At 39.6% G+C, this 17,926-nt stretch overlaps 1 protein-coding gene and 1 long non-coding RNA gene across 2 annotated transcripts in view; both read left to right on the top strand.

Annotated features, from left to right (window-relative positions):
* Positions 1–17,926, top strand: part of LOC107668910 (citrate lyase subunit beta-like protein, mitochondrial) — a 60,225-nt gene that overhangs the window by 1,232 nt on the left and 41,067 nt on the right. The window lies entirely within an intron of this gene.
* LOC107668911 (uncharacterized) lies at positions 16,780–17,643 on the top strand. Its single transcript, XR_001631934.1, has 3 exons — positions 16,780–16,847; positions 17,271–17,308; positions 17,432–17,643. It is a non-coding gene; the product is annotated as an uncharacterized LOC107668911 (long non-coding RNA).

Raw genomic sequence — 17,926 nt, 5'->3', positions numbered from 1 at the left:
CAAAGTCATCCTGTTTTCTTTTCAAGTACATATTTTAAGTTTTTAATTTTAAAATATCATTATGTAACCTACGTGTTTACAGATCTGTGTACAAGTGTTATCATACTGATTTTGATCGTATTGACAGGGCTCAACGCTAAGGAAATTTTCCACTGGCCCGGTTTGTCCAGGGGTTTACATTTTTTACTTGCCCTGGCAAAATGCACCAAGACGAATTCCTTGTGTGTGTGTAAACACACTTGGCAATAAAGCTCTTTCTGATTCTGATGAAAATGCAAATTCAACCTCTGACAGCAGGTGGCGCTTATAGAACACTAGCAGCGTTTCTTGGGTTATTGCTGTAAGCAGCGCTGCGCTTATTGACACTCCTTTAATATGTATTTGACGAAGGAAAAAGAAAATGCCATCGAAACTTTTCTGAAGTCTTTGTGTCCGTCTTCAGTGCATCTGTCTTACAGATAATATATCATGATGATCATTACGTTTGTGTTACCAAATTGCAACCTGCCCGCGTTGTTTTTAACCTGGTCGTTTTTGATTACTGTCAGTTTAAATGCCGGCATTGCCAGATATTGAAAAACAAACAAAACAATCTAAAAATAAATAAATGCAATGAGTCCAAATCTTGAGTTATGGAAATAATATAAAGATTTCGCTGTCCCTAACTTGCAATCTCCCACTTTATTCACTTCCTAAATTAAGTGAAAAAAAAAAAAAATCCATAGACGCTTATAATACATGTATCTGGCAACACGACTGAGGCTGAGCTCGCATCCTCAATCACAACTCGCTCAAGGGACGAGGCAATGTAACCTTTTCACGATGATAATATTTATTTATTTATTTATTTTTTAACCCCACATAGCTTGCTGAAATACTTCTGCGGCCGCCTCATCTACCTCAGCCATAGGCTACTGATCAGGACCTGTCCCGGTGACCCTGATCGCGCCTGACCTGTGTAGAAATGTATGCATGTGAAAGGAGAATGTAAGTGTGTGAAAGCAAGAATATATGTATGTGAAAGGAGAATGCATGTGTGTGAAAGCAAAAATATATGTATGTGAAAGTAGAATATATGTGAGTGTGAGATTAGAAATGTATGCATGTGTAAGGAGAATGTAGGTGTCAGTAACATCTACAAGCAATATGAATGCTCCTGAGCTAAATTTCAACGGTCCCAGATACCTTATCAACGGTCCCAGATAAATATGAATACTTATGCAATGGAATCATTTAAGTTTTTTATTTTTAATAAATTTGCAAAGATGTTAAAAAACATTTTTTTGCTTTACCATTATGGTGTATGGAGTGTAGATTGATGTGGACAAAAAGTAATTTAAAGCAGTTTAACATAAGGCAGCAACATAACAAAATGTGAAATAAATGAAAAAAAAAAACTTTTGCAAGGCACTGTATATATACAGTTTTTGGCTCAGTATGTTTTTTTTAAGAAATTCATATTCCATATTATATTCATTATTTGTGATTATTTTGTATATTATGAATACATAATTCAAAGAATCCTGGGAAAAACATTTATCATCGTTTCCACATAAATATTAAGCAGCAGAACTGTTTTCAATATTGATGATAATGAGAAATTCAGCTTAGCCATCACAAGAATAAATTACATAATAAATAATAAATTACAAGAATAAATTACTAAAATATATTAAAATAACAATTATATATATTTTAATAATATTTCACAATATCACTTTTTTACTATATTTTTGATTACATAAATGCAACCTTGGTAAGCACAAGAGACTTCTTTCAAAAACATTTAAAAAATAAATCTCACTGACCCCAAACTTTTGAATGGTACTGTATGTGTACATAGAGCGTCAGAGCGTTCACGAATCTTTCTACAGCGTTGCTGGCAGGGCGGCCAGAGCGATTTTTGACACTCTCGACGGCGGCGGTGTGAACGCACAGTTAGCTTCACGAGTGCGCCGGCTCGCTTCCCCTGTCTGCGTGTCCTGAAGCGCTTGGTGCGGAGCACGCCACGGAGGCAGCCATCAGCGTCGGCGCCATCGCGATGATCACAAGCATAAAGATATGCTTGTGATATTTCACAGCACTCTCTTTATATATACATATATATTTATATTGGATTAATTTAATTGGATTAATAATAATTACATAATACTGAATTAAACTATGAATTTTATATGAATGGATGCTTCGAATAGTTTCCAAAGCAAATTAAATATTGTTTTGAGCTAAAATGATTCTTAACATAATACTGAATTAATCTACGATTTTTATATTAATTTACAGTATATCTATTCTATTTACAGAATTCTTGGAATTGTTTTAATTCTAAAGTTTAGTAAGAGCGGGCAGCCGCAGCATGTATTTTTTTATTATTACTTTAGAATTATTAGGGATTAATGCATTTATAGATCTTTGTTTGTAAGACAGTTTTCAGCATTTGAGTAAAGTCCCAATTTTGACTAGACCAATCTTAATAAATAAATAAATGGTTTAGTTCATGATATGCTTAAGACCATGTTTACATTTTATTTGGATGGTGTGTGTGTGTGCAACATTTTCCCATTTTAAACATATGTCGTTCAGACATGAATGAATGATTATTAAATGACATTAAATTCTGAATGCTTAAGAATTCAAAAATGTAGTCTTTTCCAGAGGTATTTCAAACAACCACTCAAAATCACTAAAGCAAATTAGTACTGTACTTCTACATGCTACATCTGTGTCTAATTCCTCTTGAGAGACTTTAATGAGGGACTTCAAACAGTTTAAATGTCAATTACAAAGAAGGCATGGTTTTAAGGTCCCAGTAATCTGTCCATATTGGGCATTGGTCATCAGGACATGGTGCCAGGTGGCTGTAATTCATAGCAGATGAATTTCCAGAGGTGCTCTACTGATGGGCCAGCTTATGTACAGTGTGAACTGTGACTGTCACACCAGGGTTTGTCATATTTGCAGTTAGTATGTGAATATGCAGTGCGTCTAATGACAGCTTCGGCCAGGAGGATGTGTTTAACTCTGTTAATTAAACCAGCAGTTCATGTTTGTTATCCCTTGAAGACAAATCCATTTATTTAGCTTCTCTAAAGGAACGCGTTTCTCACACATTCACTGATAAATTAGTTTGCCCGGGCGCATGTATAGAGAACCTGGACTATCATCAGCTTTCCATTTGCTTAATAACTGTGTGAGATGATGTGAGTTTTTTTTTTTTTTTTACCCTCCTTCCACAAAAGCCACAAAGCAAACTGAGTTGGCTTGGAAGGAAATTTGAACACATGGCTAACTGCACGGGCTGGACCTAATTCCGAGGCCCGTGTGTGTGTGTGGTGTGTGTGTTTTATGGAGAGCCGAGAGCCACTTGCTTGGAAGCAGACTGGGATATGTCACAAACACCCTCATATCAAAGATGCAACAGCATCCCAGAGGAAACATGGATTGACGCTATGAACTGGACAAGTGATGAAAGTAGCCTAGAAATTGTCAATTACACTTCCTGAGCCTGGACCCTATAAGTTAATGTGCAGCTTCCCCTTTCAAGGCCTGCCAAGGCTTTATAGTATCGGTTATAAAACCATGAAGTGTAATGTGCTACTATAACTTTTTCAATTAAGAGCAACTGTGCAAATGCCCTCGGATACCCGGAAGCAATGGAAAGCAATTTTAAAGGGGTGCCTTTTAGTGTAGGTGCAGCCTTTGGCATCCCATAGAAAAATAAATGAGTGCTGAGTAAATAGTGGTGTGTTGACAACTCATTTCCACATTGATTGGTGCCGGTAACAGGAGCAGAGGTGTGTGGCCTTAATCCAATTACGAAACAGAACCCGAGCCTCACTGTAACCAACCATCTTATAGAATATGGCCTGAACCGAGTTACCGAAATATGAGTTAGCCGGCTGACCCAGTGTGATCAAAGCAAGCCTGAGGTTGTTTTAGTGTGAAATAAGTAAGCTGGATTCAATGGCGCTCCCTCATAAAGTGTATGAGGTTGTGTTTATATGTCTTTGCTCTTCACGTAACCAAAAAAACAGATACCGGTTTTGCGTCCGTCTTGCTCTCACATTTCAGATCAGTACGTCAATATATCGGTCTATTACCTGTTGTTGACCCCCCCCCTAAATTGGGCCTTTGAAATTTGTTACAGAGTATTAACTTAACACATGTTCTGGGGGAAAAACAAAGGGGAGGTAACAGGATTGGGAGCCAGCTGAATAAACTGAATGTTAGAGGGATGGCAGTTCGAAGCGTTCTTGTCCCGGAGGTAACTGAGAAGGTCCATACGGCCAACAGATGGAGATTTGTGCTCCGAGTCCCCACCGACCCAAACAAGTGCCTCTGCTCTTGCATTAAAAGCTTTGATCAACGGAGGGTCTCGGCCAGAGAGCGGCTCCTCAGATAGGCCGTGGACTCGCATCTGTATAAACATGGCCTTTCAGGAATGTGTGAACAATGCAACAATAGAATCTTGTTCTAGAGCCAGACCCCTGGACTCGTGCGGTTCACCGATCGAGCTTGTGCTCGGATTGAATGAACAGGTTTGGGAATATTCGCTGTTTTCAGACATAACAGCGATGGGATGTTGAAACTTTGCCTTTGATTCACACGAGTTTCAACGTGAGAGTGGCACAAAATTATGATGGGCTTTGTTTGACTTTTAGATACATATTTAATAATAATATTCATACCTTTTCTCCCACTATTTTTTTAGAAAGTGAATTTTTGTAGTTATTTACCCCTAAAGTGTAGTACCTAAATTGTACATATTATATTACATTTTAAAAGGTACTGTACCTTAATTTCTGAGTGTTTTGCAGTATTTTTTCTCTTTTAAACTACTACACAGCTCCAAGAATAGTGTAATGTTTACAACGAAACAATAAGGTTTTACATCGGGCGGCTGTTTTTGATAAACATGCTTTGTTGCGTGTGTGACTAAACAGAACGGACCAATTCTGAGAAAATGTTTACAGAGAAACCACTGAGTCACTGCTTGCATCAGGTGAACTGGCTGCAGTGTGGGGTGTCTGCGTTGGCTCGTATGATCTCCTGCCACAGTGTCTGCCACGCTTAGTTCATCATACTCCAGGCAGAGCTCTGGAGAGACACCTGGACTGGGAAGGCCACGCTGTGCGAAGATCAACCGTAATCAACACGCATTTTCTGTCTTATACATCATAATTATTAACTTTAGTGCTGAGTTTACAGCAGGCAGCTGAAGGAATTTTTATATTGATTTAGATGCTCAGGTTTGTGGCAGCAGTTCTCTCTCAGTCCCCATGGTGTCAGTGTTTGCAACGTTTGATTATTGCCCTTTGGTCACACTCCAGGTAGGCAGTGCAGGGCCTGCAATTCAATGAAAAGTTTCGACTTACCATTTTATTGACAAGAATACAGTTGTATTCCTTACTTGTTTTTGTTTCTCAGTATATATTTATTGTTAGATAAATTATTTTATATAAACATAAATACAATATAAGTTATTGCATTATATATTATTAGAGATTGTTAGAAATACAGCATTAAAATAGCAATACATTTTGTAAAATAATAATTTAAATTATAACAATAAAATTATAAAATCATAACATAAAAAATCACTATAAAATAATCTTTTAATAATAGAAAATATAGGTGTGCTGCACAGTTATTTATTTTATGGCTTTTATTTAATACTGCTTATTATTTTGAGAGTTATACTCTATGATCCGGTATAGTGTACAATCATCCAACCACTGTTTTTCTTTTCTTGTTTTTTTCAATACATACTTCATATATTTGAATAAGTGCATGTGGCTGACATATGCCATCCTCCCTAAATACTGTCTCTCCACCTCCTAAATCACTAGAGGCTGCTAATTTTATGTAGAAACACAGATCTTAAGTTCTAATTTAAAGGCCAGAGCAAACAGCACTTACAGTGAAATTAGTCTCCGGCGATGAAGCGTGCAATGAAATCATATCCATCCCTTTTTAATGACTGAATGAAATATTAAAAGAACATAAGCAATAAGAGGAGAAATAATAATAGGAGCAGATTTCCCATGGTGCAGCACATGGAAATGGGGAGATAGGAGCCCTGAGGTTGGGCTGGGCTCCTTCTCTCCGTGTCTGAGAGGCTCCACCAAGCCAGCCAACATTCCACCGTTTCTCATTAGTTTTGGAAATGAGCAGGTCGTGGTTCAGGCTACGCAGCAGGAGGTTCGAGCACTGCGTTCAACGGTGTTTGGAAGATAGGTGGCGCTGGGGATCCTGAATATTGCCTGCTTGTCCGTTCTTATATGGCTCTAATATTAGAATAATGTCCGTAGCTTATTTACAACCCGGGCAAGCGTATACTCTCACAGTGTTTCAAAGCGCTTTGGACTTTTAAAACACAAGTTGTAGTTTCTATAAATGCTTTTGTAATTTTCATATTGGTTTAAGGCTCTTTTCCCACTGCGTTGGATGAACTATTGCAATCCCAAATTGAGCATTTGGCAGATGTTGCTGTGGGAGTATGTTTATGGATTTGAATAAGTGATTCAATGTTAATTTTATAGTAACTGTTAAATGTCAAATGTAGGTTATTGGACTTCTCTTTTCATAATAGGCCGTCAATGCTCTGGATTTGTGTTTTGTGGAGAGCAAAGCTCCTGCCTGTGAATTTCTCTTTTTTTTCCTCAGGGAATCATCTCTGTTTAAGACTGTTTCATCATATGAAAGTAGCACAGCTGTTGTCAGATTCACAGAAATGCTATTCTGCCAGAATGTGAATTTAAAACAAACACATATATAGACAAAATTCAATCTTCCAAATTGTCCGTTTAATTAAAAAAAAAAATCTATGTAGGTTAAAAAAAAGCAGAGATTTTTTTTTTATATAGTAAACCCCTTTGTCCTTAATATGGCATGATTTTATTTTAGAAAGAAAAAAGTACTAAAAGAAAAAAGTTGCAAATTCTAAAATGCTTTTTAAATAAAAGTACTCATGCCAATTTCAGTATTCTTTTTGCTATGAATGCAATACTGTCTCTCCAGTTTGATTTTCAAGGTTTGCCTGAACTTGATATATTTTTCAGGTGTTCACACGTCTGTGGGATTTGGAGGGAGTTAATCAGTTTTCTCTGCTTTCGGCAGACATGTGTTAGGAGCACGTTGAACCTGAAAAAACCTACTAATTATGGATATCACCCCTGCAATGATTACGCCTTACTTCCTCTTTCCTATTGCTTCTTTGCTTTTTGTGTCTTTTAGCTTCACCTTTAGGCTAGAAAGTAGTTTATCCCAATGTCAGCAACTATGTACCTCACACACTTGTATTCAGCACAGAGGATTTGTAACAGCTAGGAATGTGCAAAATTGTGTATCTTTAAAATCGAGTAGTCAGCGGGTTGCCTAAAAAGCTTGTTTACCTGTTGGAAGGAAACCCTGTATAATTAGCCAGGTCAGGTTCACCTGACCTATATTGGATGCGTTTTTTTATGGGGGCAACAGAAAGGCCCGCTTTTAAAAATTAGACTGTTTTTAAATTGAAACTGCATCTTCAGAATGGCGGCGCACAAAAAAAAAAGTGATGAAATGGCTGAAAATGTGTAGCTAGCTGCATGTTTTTAAAGGGAATAAATGTAAAAAAAAATACAACTTTTCCAAGAGTGTTTTAAAGCTTGAGTACAGCATGCAAAATAAATTAATTATTTAATTCATTAATCAATCAAAAATGTATCTATAATGCATTAATATATGGAACTACTCCAATGATCATCCTACAAAATTAATTAGGTTGACCAGCTTATTAGATTTATTCTTATCTTAACTATTCAACCTATAGTAACTAATTGGCTAATAGACTTTTGGATGATAAGCCAAACATAATAAGCGATCCCTAGGGCTTGCAAAAGATCTTTGTACTCTGAAAGCTTTTTGATTCTTAAATATAATAACTAGAGTTTACTCCACTCTGACCCCTCCTGCCTTTCCAGATGCTCTCTATGTAGAACGCCTGCTCCTGAAAATCTCGTTTCATGCATCCTGTCCCGTTCCCAGAGGGGTGAACCGGTACGGCCTTTGGAGGTGGGAGCACGCAGGCAAGCAAGACCGTTTACTTACGCCTCTTAATGGGGAGCGTGATGGGCGCCTGTTCACATCACTGGGAATAAGGGCAGCTCTAGTGCTGCAGCTCATTAGAACAAGGCCAAGATCCTGCCACAAACAGGAACTGGACCGAGCCAAAGACCCCCCCCCCACACACACACCTCATCACACTCCAGAGAAAAATCTGTGCTCGTAGGACGCGTCTGTCCGCATCACTGACCCCCTCAAGTCTCAGCTGCCTTCGGTTCGATTACAGTTAGTGCCTCCTGAGTACACGCAATATTTGTTTGGTTAGTTTTTGTTTGTTTATTGTTTCCAGATGGCAGCCCTCAACTTTGCCTGCGCGGCTTTCAAGTTCCCAGTGAGCGTTTTATAGTCTTGGCTGGAGTGCTTATCCTGTTTCCTAGACCTCTCTTTATGATGGCCCTTTTTTTCCCCCTTGAAACTGGGAGCAACTGTCAAAAGCTGTCTGCACTTTTCTAATGTGAAAAGGTGCAGTGTAGCTTTGTTGAGACACCACAAGGTTTACCCTAAGTTTAAGGGTCACTTGTGAAGGTAGTGTCCCATTCTCTGCAGTTTAGTTCCTTATTGGGAACCGGCCAAATCCCTTTGTTCATAGAGGTGCAGTGAAATGTGGTCCTTTTGTTATGAGAAGGACTTACGAGGCTGGAAACCTTTTCCCATGGCTGAATCTGGGCACTGTTAAAGCCACATCACTTATTTACAGGAATACAGGAGGACAGTCTCAGCTGTAAACTGGGGGGGTGGACGACTTGCCCGTCGGATGCGGTTAAAACCGAGGGCCTACTCATATCCTTAAAGGAATATTCAGGGTTCGATACAAGTCAAGCTTAATCAACAGCATTTGTGGTGTAGAGCTGCATTAATCGAAAGCTCAATTGTTGATTAAATTAATTGCAACTTGGAACAAAAAAATCGAGGTCACATTGCAGTACTTGCAATGGAAGTGAATAGTGCCAATCTTTGGAAAACTCAAAAACAAGAACATTAATTCTTCTGTTTAAACTTGAGTTATTTGAAAAGCTGTTTAAATCATTTTACAGTTGTTTTACAGAGTTTATGGCAGTTGTGTTGTCATAGTGACAAAGTACATTATTTCTTTCTTCCGCACTACAATCATTACTGTACTGTACTGGTGGCTATACTGTTCAAACAGCGAGCACTGTAACGTTTACAAATTGGCACCATTCACTTCCACTCCAAATGCCTCAATTTAACTTAAGTGGGTACAAGTGGAAATAATAAATATTTTTTTCTTTTATAACATTATGCCATAAATGCTGATGATCGAGCTTGAACCAGAATAAGTCTTCGTTTCCACTGATGACTGGTTACTCTTGCATGACATTCTGATTTAACTACAATCTACATGACTGCATGAATCTAAACGACTGCAGCTCGTTTAGTTTCGACCGCATGTTTACTTTGCTAAAGCGACTGGAGACCCGTTTCCCGTTGCACGCAGCCGGTGTCAGCGGCAAGGTGTCATGGTAACTGTGCAATGACTGTGTCAGGCAGGGCTTAGCTCATGTCAGTCTTAAACACGGGATCATCGTGTTGTTAAGGTGCTGAGAAAGCTGCGATACAGTATCGCGTGTAGCACTGTAACACGCTCTGGCCTGAGGCTGACCCCTGGGATGAGATGTGACTGTGACGTATAAGCTGTGTTTTTTTTTTCTCCAGACCTTGTTGTCTGTTTAATCTTTTCCCTGACCGTTCGGCGGCATGGGTCGGGAAGAGGACAACAACTCTTGGCTGCACTTTTTCTGAACTGTGTTATCATGTCATACTTTCCTTTAAATAGCAGGGAAGCCTCATGCATTTAAGGTGTTTAAGAAGGGACCTTAAAGGACAACCAGGTTGCCAATGGGAATGTAATAGTGTTGTGCTCTAATAGCTTTTTAAGTAGTACTCGGTGCACTGTAGTTGATGCATGCTGAGTCTTTGCTTAGATTGTTTTTTTTTAATGAAATGCTGTTCTTTATGCAAACCTGTTTCTTGGACACTAGGGTGTGATGCAGGAAGTCCTTGGCGACTGTCCTTTTTTGTTTTCATTTTTGCAAATGTTAGACTCAGAATATGAGTGTTTACATCATAAAAGCACACAACAACCTATTTTCACAGGTAGTATGAGGTGAAAGTCTAAATTTGGTGAACCAGAATATTCTTACATATTTTTTTCACTCTGTAATCATGTAACATTGGGAAAGGAATCTATGTAGGTTCTCTGTAAAAATCCAATAGATATTTTTTTGTGGTGCGTATTGTTTAACAACTTTTTAATGTTGTCATTGGTGGAGATGTAGATATCTGTCATATCTTTGGGGGTTATTGTGGATGCCACATAATATATCCGTCAATCAACACCTGCATGTGATTTGTGACTCCCCTTATGTGATCCATATGTTGCATACCCCATCATCACTGTAAATCAGGAGTTAGGAAAGGAGTCCAAATGAAAAAAAGAATCCAAAATGTACTGTTTTGGGCAGTACATACTGTTCAAAATCCTTTCATCTCTTCACCTCTTGAATGGTGGGCTTTGGGTCAAAAATATTTAAATCTATTGGTGACTTGAGAGATGCATGTCTAAGTGAAGGTTTAATTGTTACACGAAATGTAGAGGTTCATTTGGGAACTAGTACGTAGATCAATCAGGCCTCTTCAAACACTTCGCTTCTGAACTAATTATCACTTAATAGCTGATGTGCCAACAAACAACTAGGCTAATTATTCTCTGATTTTGCTTCTGTGAGAGCACAAAGTGAATTATTTTAACACCTTTGTAAATGTCCCCAGAAGAGCGTTCTTTATCAGAATCTGCCCCAGCTGCTAAATGCTCTAACAGGTGAGGGTGTCTCTGTACATTTGTGGCTTTTTTGCTGCGCTTGGAATGCTAATTTTACCAGAGGAAAAAACTTTTGTGACTGGTATTGTTCGGTTTATCGGTAGCTAAGAACTTATGACACAATCTCTTTGTTTGTAGTTACTTCCGAACAAAGAAATGCAGCCTCGTGAATTTGCCCACGGCATTTTTTTTTCTATGCTCGTGTCTGAAAGTGTTGAGGGGGAACAGTTTGTTTAGCTGAAAAGGTCCTCTAAACGGTTTAACCTTCACGAGCAGCCCAACAAACAGATAGGCTGAAATTGGTGGTGGCACGGCCGGCCTTTTAAAAAGCAAAGCCCTTTTATTTGCCTGATCCGCGTGGATTTGTATTCAGTCGACACGAAGGGCCGTGATTATGAAGACGTGTGAATTACAGACCAGGTCATTTGAAAGTGACGACCTGGGAATGGCACCAAAGCCTTTAGAGGAACAGCCTTTTGAGGCCTTTTCCCTTTAATTCCGGTGCTGGCTTGTCCCCACAAACCCCCCTTAGTCCAGTTGGCACGGCTTTGATCTGTCCGTTTGACAATGAGCCCATCACAAGATTGCAAATTAAGGCAACTGGACACTAAATATGAAATGGAACAAAATAACATTTGGGGGTCTTTCTTGTGTTTGGAACGGACTGTCTGTGTTCACAATTACTGGGAAAACCTGTTGCGGTGTGTCTTGTTGATTCTGTCGAATTTCTGGTTTTCCTTTTGGGGGGTTTTGCGACTTTTCCAGGACGTTGGATTTCCATCCTGTGCTGCTGGTAGTCAGGCCACGGTAAACATCTCTCAGACACATCACCATGCCTTTTAGACCCAGCCGCAGCCATGCGCTACTTCCTACAGGCCTTTGTTTACCCTCCTGGGCCCCAGCTGTTGGGATAGGTGATAGCCATGCTCCTCGCCCCGAGGCCGTCCAAAAACCTGAGTCTGTGCACTGTTGCACCCCAAAACCTAAATAGGCGCATTAGACACAGCACATTAAGGGACTGCTGGTGTGGAGGTGGGTGCGTGTCCCAAGAGGCCCTCGTCTCTCTCCTCCTTTACACCTCGCCCCCTTTGCTGTGTCTGGACAGATCAGGGGCCACGACACTGCGAAAGCTCAACGCGGGCCTTTGTACTTCGTCCCCCCGTTCTCCCACCTCCATTCGCACAGTAGCTTACTGATTTAGATATTTCTCCACCAGTGAGAACGGGTGCCCATTGTTTGCTTCTTTTTCTTGTTACACTGTGTTTGATCTGCCATTATGTCGACTTAGCGTCATCATGTTGCCGCTTTTGTGTCCCTGATGACTTGCTGCACTCCCGTCCCAATGTCTGTAGCGCCATATGCATGGGCACAGCACTATAAGCCATGAAAATACCCACAACGCTGTTGGACCAAATGTAGCATACCATTTTTATTGTGGGTCTGGTGCACTGGGGTCTATCAAAAGTTTAAAATGTAGACTATTTTTTTTAAATAAATGGTGCTGTATTAAGGAGGAATAGTGAAGCGCACTGATGACTCAGAGTAAAAGACTCTCAGAAAAAGAAAAGCTGTTTGAATGTACAAAATACAAATATAATCGCTGATACAGACCAGGCAGGCTTATGGAGATAATAAAGACTAAAGGGCAGAGGAAAAAGTAACATGGAGATAAAAACAAACTGCCCAGTTTATCCTTACTGACAATTTGCTCCTCTATAATGAAGTGTATTTCCCTGTGGCTTGTGTTGTGCACTCTGATTTTGTGCAGATTCTGATTGGTGTCATAGCTGAGAGAGCGCGAAAGATTGAATCAATAACATGGACCCGGGATCAGAAAATGAGGAAACCTGTTCCCAAAATAATGAAAGCAATGATGGTGTCTCTTCACTCATAATGAACTTTACTATGAGCGTACTTGAGTATGACTTTGTCTCAGAGCAATGCAAATGGAATTGCCCCCTGATGGTTTGGAATGCACCCAGCTGGCCTTTAAAAGGTGATAATTGGAAAATACAGGATACAGCCGTGGTCAGAAAAGGGACTTCTTGTTCGACTGCTTTAACCACTGTGTGTTTGATACAGGCTATGGCGAGCTTGCTTTGAGCAAGATTTTTACATTTTGCGTGTTTCATTTTTTTCATAGGCAGGTCACTTTTTAGTTTATGTTAATTTTACTATAGCATGCAACTTTTGCTGTTAAGATGTGTTTGTATTTTAATTATTTTATTTTATTAATAGTTGTATTTTTTTTTATTTCCTCGACGGATTTTAGTTGGGTTGCACTTTGAGATTAGAACTGAAAAAGGTTTTTTATGACATTTTACCATAATTAACCAATTTATTATTAAACCATTATCATTATCATATGTTTGCCATCTGTTTATCATAAGAGATTTGTCTGGGGGGAAAATAAAAAAAAGATTACATTTTATTTTATAAATTTGTTTATTTTTATTTATTTATTTGATTATTATTTATTTTTATTTTTTTGGTTCAACTCCGCTCAATGCCTGGTTTGATTTTTCCCAGGCTTATGTAGCTCTCACAGATGAAGGTAAAGTGGGGCATAGAAGGGGTAAAAGCATGCCCCTGACTTGCCTCCTTTCCTCTAGCTTTATTGTAGTCCTACAGCAGTGGATAAAGCTAGACAGCATTCCTCTACATCCACGGAAGGAAGTCATGAGGCCTGGGATTTTGGAAAGCTTCTGTCCCTTACAAGTCTAAATTGAAACCAGTTCGCTACTCCTCCTTTAACTCAGGTTAAGGAGGCGCAGACGGACTACATTAGAGTCGCTCAGTAGTAAGGGCTCAGTTATAATCTGACTCTAACTCTGGCAGTGAATACTTTTTAAGCTTGATTTGTGTATGTAATGTGCGGAGTGATGCAGTTGTGTCTATTTTTGGAGTCCTGTCAAAGCACAAACAAGAAGATAAATGTTATCATTTGACGCCATGCTTAGGCGAGCTGTTTTGAAAATGCCAACATTATCCAAACAAAATAGCGTGTGTTTGGTGCCATCCTGCCTGACCTGGGTGTCAGTCTGCTGAAGTTTCCATCATTAGCACACCAATGTGCCGCCTGTACAGGAAAGCTTCTGAAATATCACATGGAACCTTTTCAAATAATTTCCTCTGAGTCATGAGCCGTTATGTCAGCTGGAGGTGAAAAACTAGACTCCAGTTCAAGTAAAAGATGCTCCGGGCTTTGCAAAATCACCCCAGCCAATGCTAATTTATAAAGTCTGTTCTCATCCCAAGACACCATGCTTTCTCAGCTCATGTATTTGCTCTAAATGCGTGACGTGTATTTTTCATATTGATGTGTATCAGGTGGCAGAAATGTTGTCCAGGTGGACCGGGGAAGGAAGGGTAGTGGTTGGATGCGGCCCATGGCCAAGCACAACAGCTTCCATTCCTCCCTTTCCACCACCACCTCCCACCCTCCCTCCGTTCATCATACTGATTATCCAGATTTTATTCAGCGAGATGTGAGAATTAATTTTGCTGAGTTTATCAGCGTAGGAACTGACTGCCAGGAACAAGGGATAACTAATTAAACTAAAAGTAGCAGTTACTAAATTATATACACTTTTTCCTGCAGTAACTGTTTTTGAAATCCACTAACAATGAATCCCAACAAGTCACTGTGTTTCATAGATACATAGATGACATGAAACGTCATCAAGTTTTTTAAAGCTAGAGTCGAGTCACTCTTCGGAAAGGGTTGTTAGAGAAGCTACAAACTACTAACAAAAAGTAGCAAACTACATTTAGGATCTTTAAGGAGAGATAGCATTTTTTTGTATGAATGGAGTTGGTGACTTTGAATGAAAAAGATGGACTGTCATTTATTGAGACAATCTGTGGCACTCCACTTAGCTGTTTGGTGGTAGCGCTAATCTGTTGACCGTCTCTTTAAAGGAGTTGTTTAACTGTATGCCTTTCTCCTTAGGATGAAGCGTTGTTTATTCCCCCTGCCCCCTTTGCTTACACATTGATGTAGGCCTTCTGGATTTACTGCGGCGTTTCTACAGATGCTGTGAAGTTTGCTGTCTGCAGAGTCGAGGCGCCTGCTCTGCCATTTGCATCCACCTGGCAGTTTAGTAAATTCATTAGCCAGAGGCAAGAAAACAAACACACTGCCCTTTCCACCCTCCCACCTCCACTCTGCCTTTCCATGTTCGCTCTTTTTATTCCCTGCTGCCCTCCGCTTTGCATTTGTATTCCAGATTCCATTGGATTCTGTATGTTAATACTGTATTCAGTGGTTTGGAATGTTGGATTATAGCCGTAGCCTTCAGTCATGTTTCCACTGTCACGCTAATTAAACGAAACCCGGTATTTACTTTCGAGAAACGCACAGCAGCACATCTGTTTAGCATTTTGAGCTGAAATTTTGTATCATAAATGCATTTAAATAAGCCCTCGGTTTTGAGAAGTTACAATGCTCATAATGAATGTTCCCGGAGCCGTCTGATGTAATATACTTAGCATACCGTGCAGACCGCAGATCTGTCCGAGCGATTCCCAACAGGGCAACGCTGGATTTCTAACCCCACATTGGGTGCTATATCGTGGTTTTGGAACTTACATGCTCCACTCCTCCTTCTGCTCTGCGCTGGGTGAAAATGTGACAGCGATAAATGTTGGTTATCTGAATTTGCTTCTCCTAGTATAAACGTTTAGGTGGTTTTTACAGGAAGCCAGATAATTAAATGATAGAGGAAATCAAGTTTTCAGTTGTGCGTTATCAAAACAGACCACAATTCAGGCCCAGTAGTCTGATCTGTGGGGTTTGTTATTTGATTATTGGGTAACACTTGTTCAGAACGAGCCGAGTATCGTTAAGAGTCTAACGGCAGAACCTTGTTATTTTTGCTGCTTGAGATGGACCGCAAGGACCAAAGCCTGTTATTTGAGTGAATTCTTAACTAGAATATGGTTGGATTTTAATTACTGTCCTCACAAGGTCTTGTGTGTGAGTGGAGGTGGGCGGCCTCGGTGGATTTGGTCACTGTGTTGTGGAGCAGAAGTAGGTTGGGCTTCAGGAACCTCCCTGTAGTGTCAGAAGCAATCGGGTCTAAGCCAGTATTAATTAAAGGATCTGGACTGGGCCGAAGGGAGGCTTCTGGGTTACACACGCATACATACACATACCACAACAGCCTCAAAAAGAGAGTGTTCTTTATTTACGCAAAGAGATTTTTGTATTAACGCTCTAAGAACCACATTTTATTATGAACTAGAAAGGAAGAAATTCATGTTTTTTTCCCATTTCATCCAATGATTTTAAGACGCGTCACCAGTAACACTTACACATTTGCGCCGTTATCTGGCTAGAGACAGAGCTCTAGCTAAACGTCAGTCATGCGTGCAGCATTTGAATGGCCGTCCTGTTGATATTAGCTGTTTAGATGCTATTAGTGCAGGTCTGGTGGAAACATTCATGCCTGAGAGAGTCTGAATCCTGCTTAAATGTCTAATAGTGCTGTAAATGCACACGGTTCATGACAGGTTTCACTGACCCAAGGTCAGCACGAGTGTCACAGTCTCTTTGCTAAGTAATGGCAGTGCCCGTTTCTGTGTCTTTTCTGGGTTCAGGGTGTTTTAGAGGAGAGGGGGACACCCGTGAAAGAGGGACCTCTCATTTGTTCCGTGTCTAACCACCAAGTCAAGCATGTGTGAGTTTATCAGGGTAATTTGTGCCCTGGGAAATGTGATTCAACACATTTGTCTCCTTTTCCTTTACATAAACACGTATAATTTCTTTTTTAATTTGTCAGTCACTCTTGGTAGATCAGCCTAACCAAAATCAGTCATGTTTTCCCAAGTTTTCAGAAGCACACGCAGGAGATTGATGCCGCAGAAACACATGCAGTACCATGTCCTACCACGTGAGGGCGAGGTAAACTAATCAGGCTTGTGTTGGGCTGCTTTAGAGGAAGTGTTTGGGATTAAATAGACTTGCATCAGAGCAAACAATTCTATAGTAGGGGTGGCTAATTCCACTTATTTTATTTTAGATCCAGTACTTTTTAAATAGGCTAATGTTGAATCTAATACTTATACCTGGAAAAGAAATTGTGATTTCTGTGGATCAAGTGAGCAATTATAGCCACTAACAGCTAACTCTAATTCAAAAGGCATTATTTACATTTGAATTTGCATAAACAATTTTTATTTTTTTTACTTTGAAGCATGATACACATCAAATATTTAGTAATAGTCATTAATTGCTTATATGTTGAATATACTGAATGGCAGAATATATGTCAATATTATAATATACAATAAAAATCTATATTTTTCATCTTCCATCTGATTTCAGGGTCATAACAGTGCCATTTGTTTGGTCTGAGACTCTGGGTAAGTACAAAATGCAACTGCCCATCATGGCAGCTTCAGTCTACTGGACAGATGGGTGGTATGGGAAGATCTTACCTGGGCCTTTCTCCATCTGTGAATTCTAACTATTTGTTCTGTGTTCAGTTGTTCTGTTCAAAGAGACACATGGGCTGCCTTCATATCCACAAAGCTGGAGACAGAGTCTTTCTGACCCGTATCCTCCCTGCGCTGGGCCTCAGCCACCTGTGGTGCAGCTAGACCATCCATCTTTCCCCTATACACACACACACACACACACACACACACACACACACATGCTGCTATGGGCTGTGCCCCGTAGTCATTGCGTAAGCATCCTGACATCTTAATGTAAGAGTTAAAGGAATAGTCTCTCAAAAATAAAAATTGTCATAATTTACTCACCTTCATGTAGTTCCAAAACTGTATGACTTTCTATCTTTCGTGGAACAAATATAGAAAATATAGAAAAAAAATCTTTACACTGCCCTTGTCCTTTCAGTGAACTCAAAACTTGTGTACTGTATTCTATGTCTTATTAAGCCATACTGTAAATTTATGTGACGAATGGTTTACATTTTATGCCACTTTTTGCTAAAGAACTATAGCTCTCTCAAATCA

The sequence above is a fragment of the Sinocyclocheilus anshuiensis genome, unplaced genomic scaffold, assembly GCF_001515605.1.
Source record: "Sinocyclocheilus anshuiensis isolate Anshui unplaced genomic scaffold, SAMN03320099.WGS_v1.1 scaffold136, whole genome shotgun sequence".
Taxonomy (NCBI): Eukaryota; Metazoa; Chordata; class Actinopteri; order Cypriniformes; family Cyprinidae; genus Sinocyclocheilus; species Sinocyclocheilus anshuiensis.
This window is presented reverse-complemented; position numbering and strand designations above follow the sequence as displayed.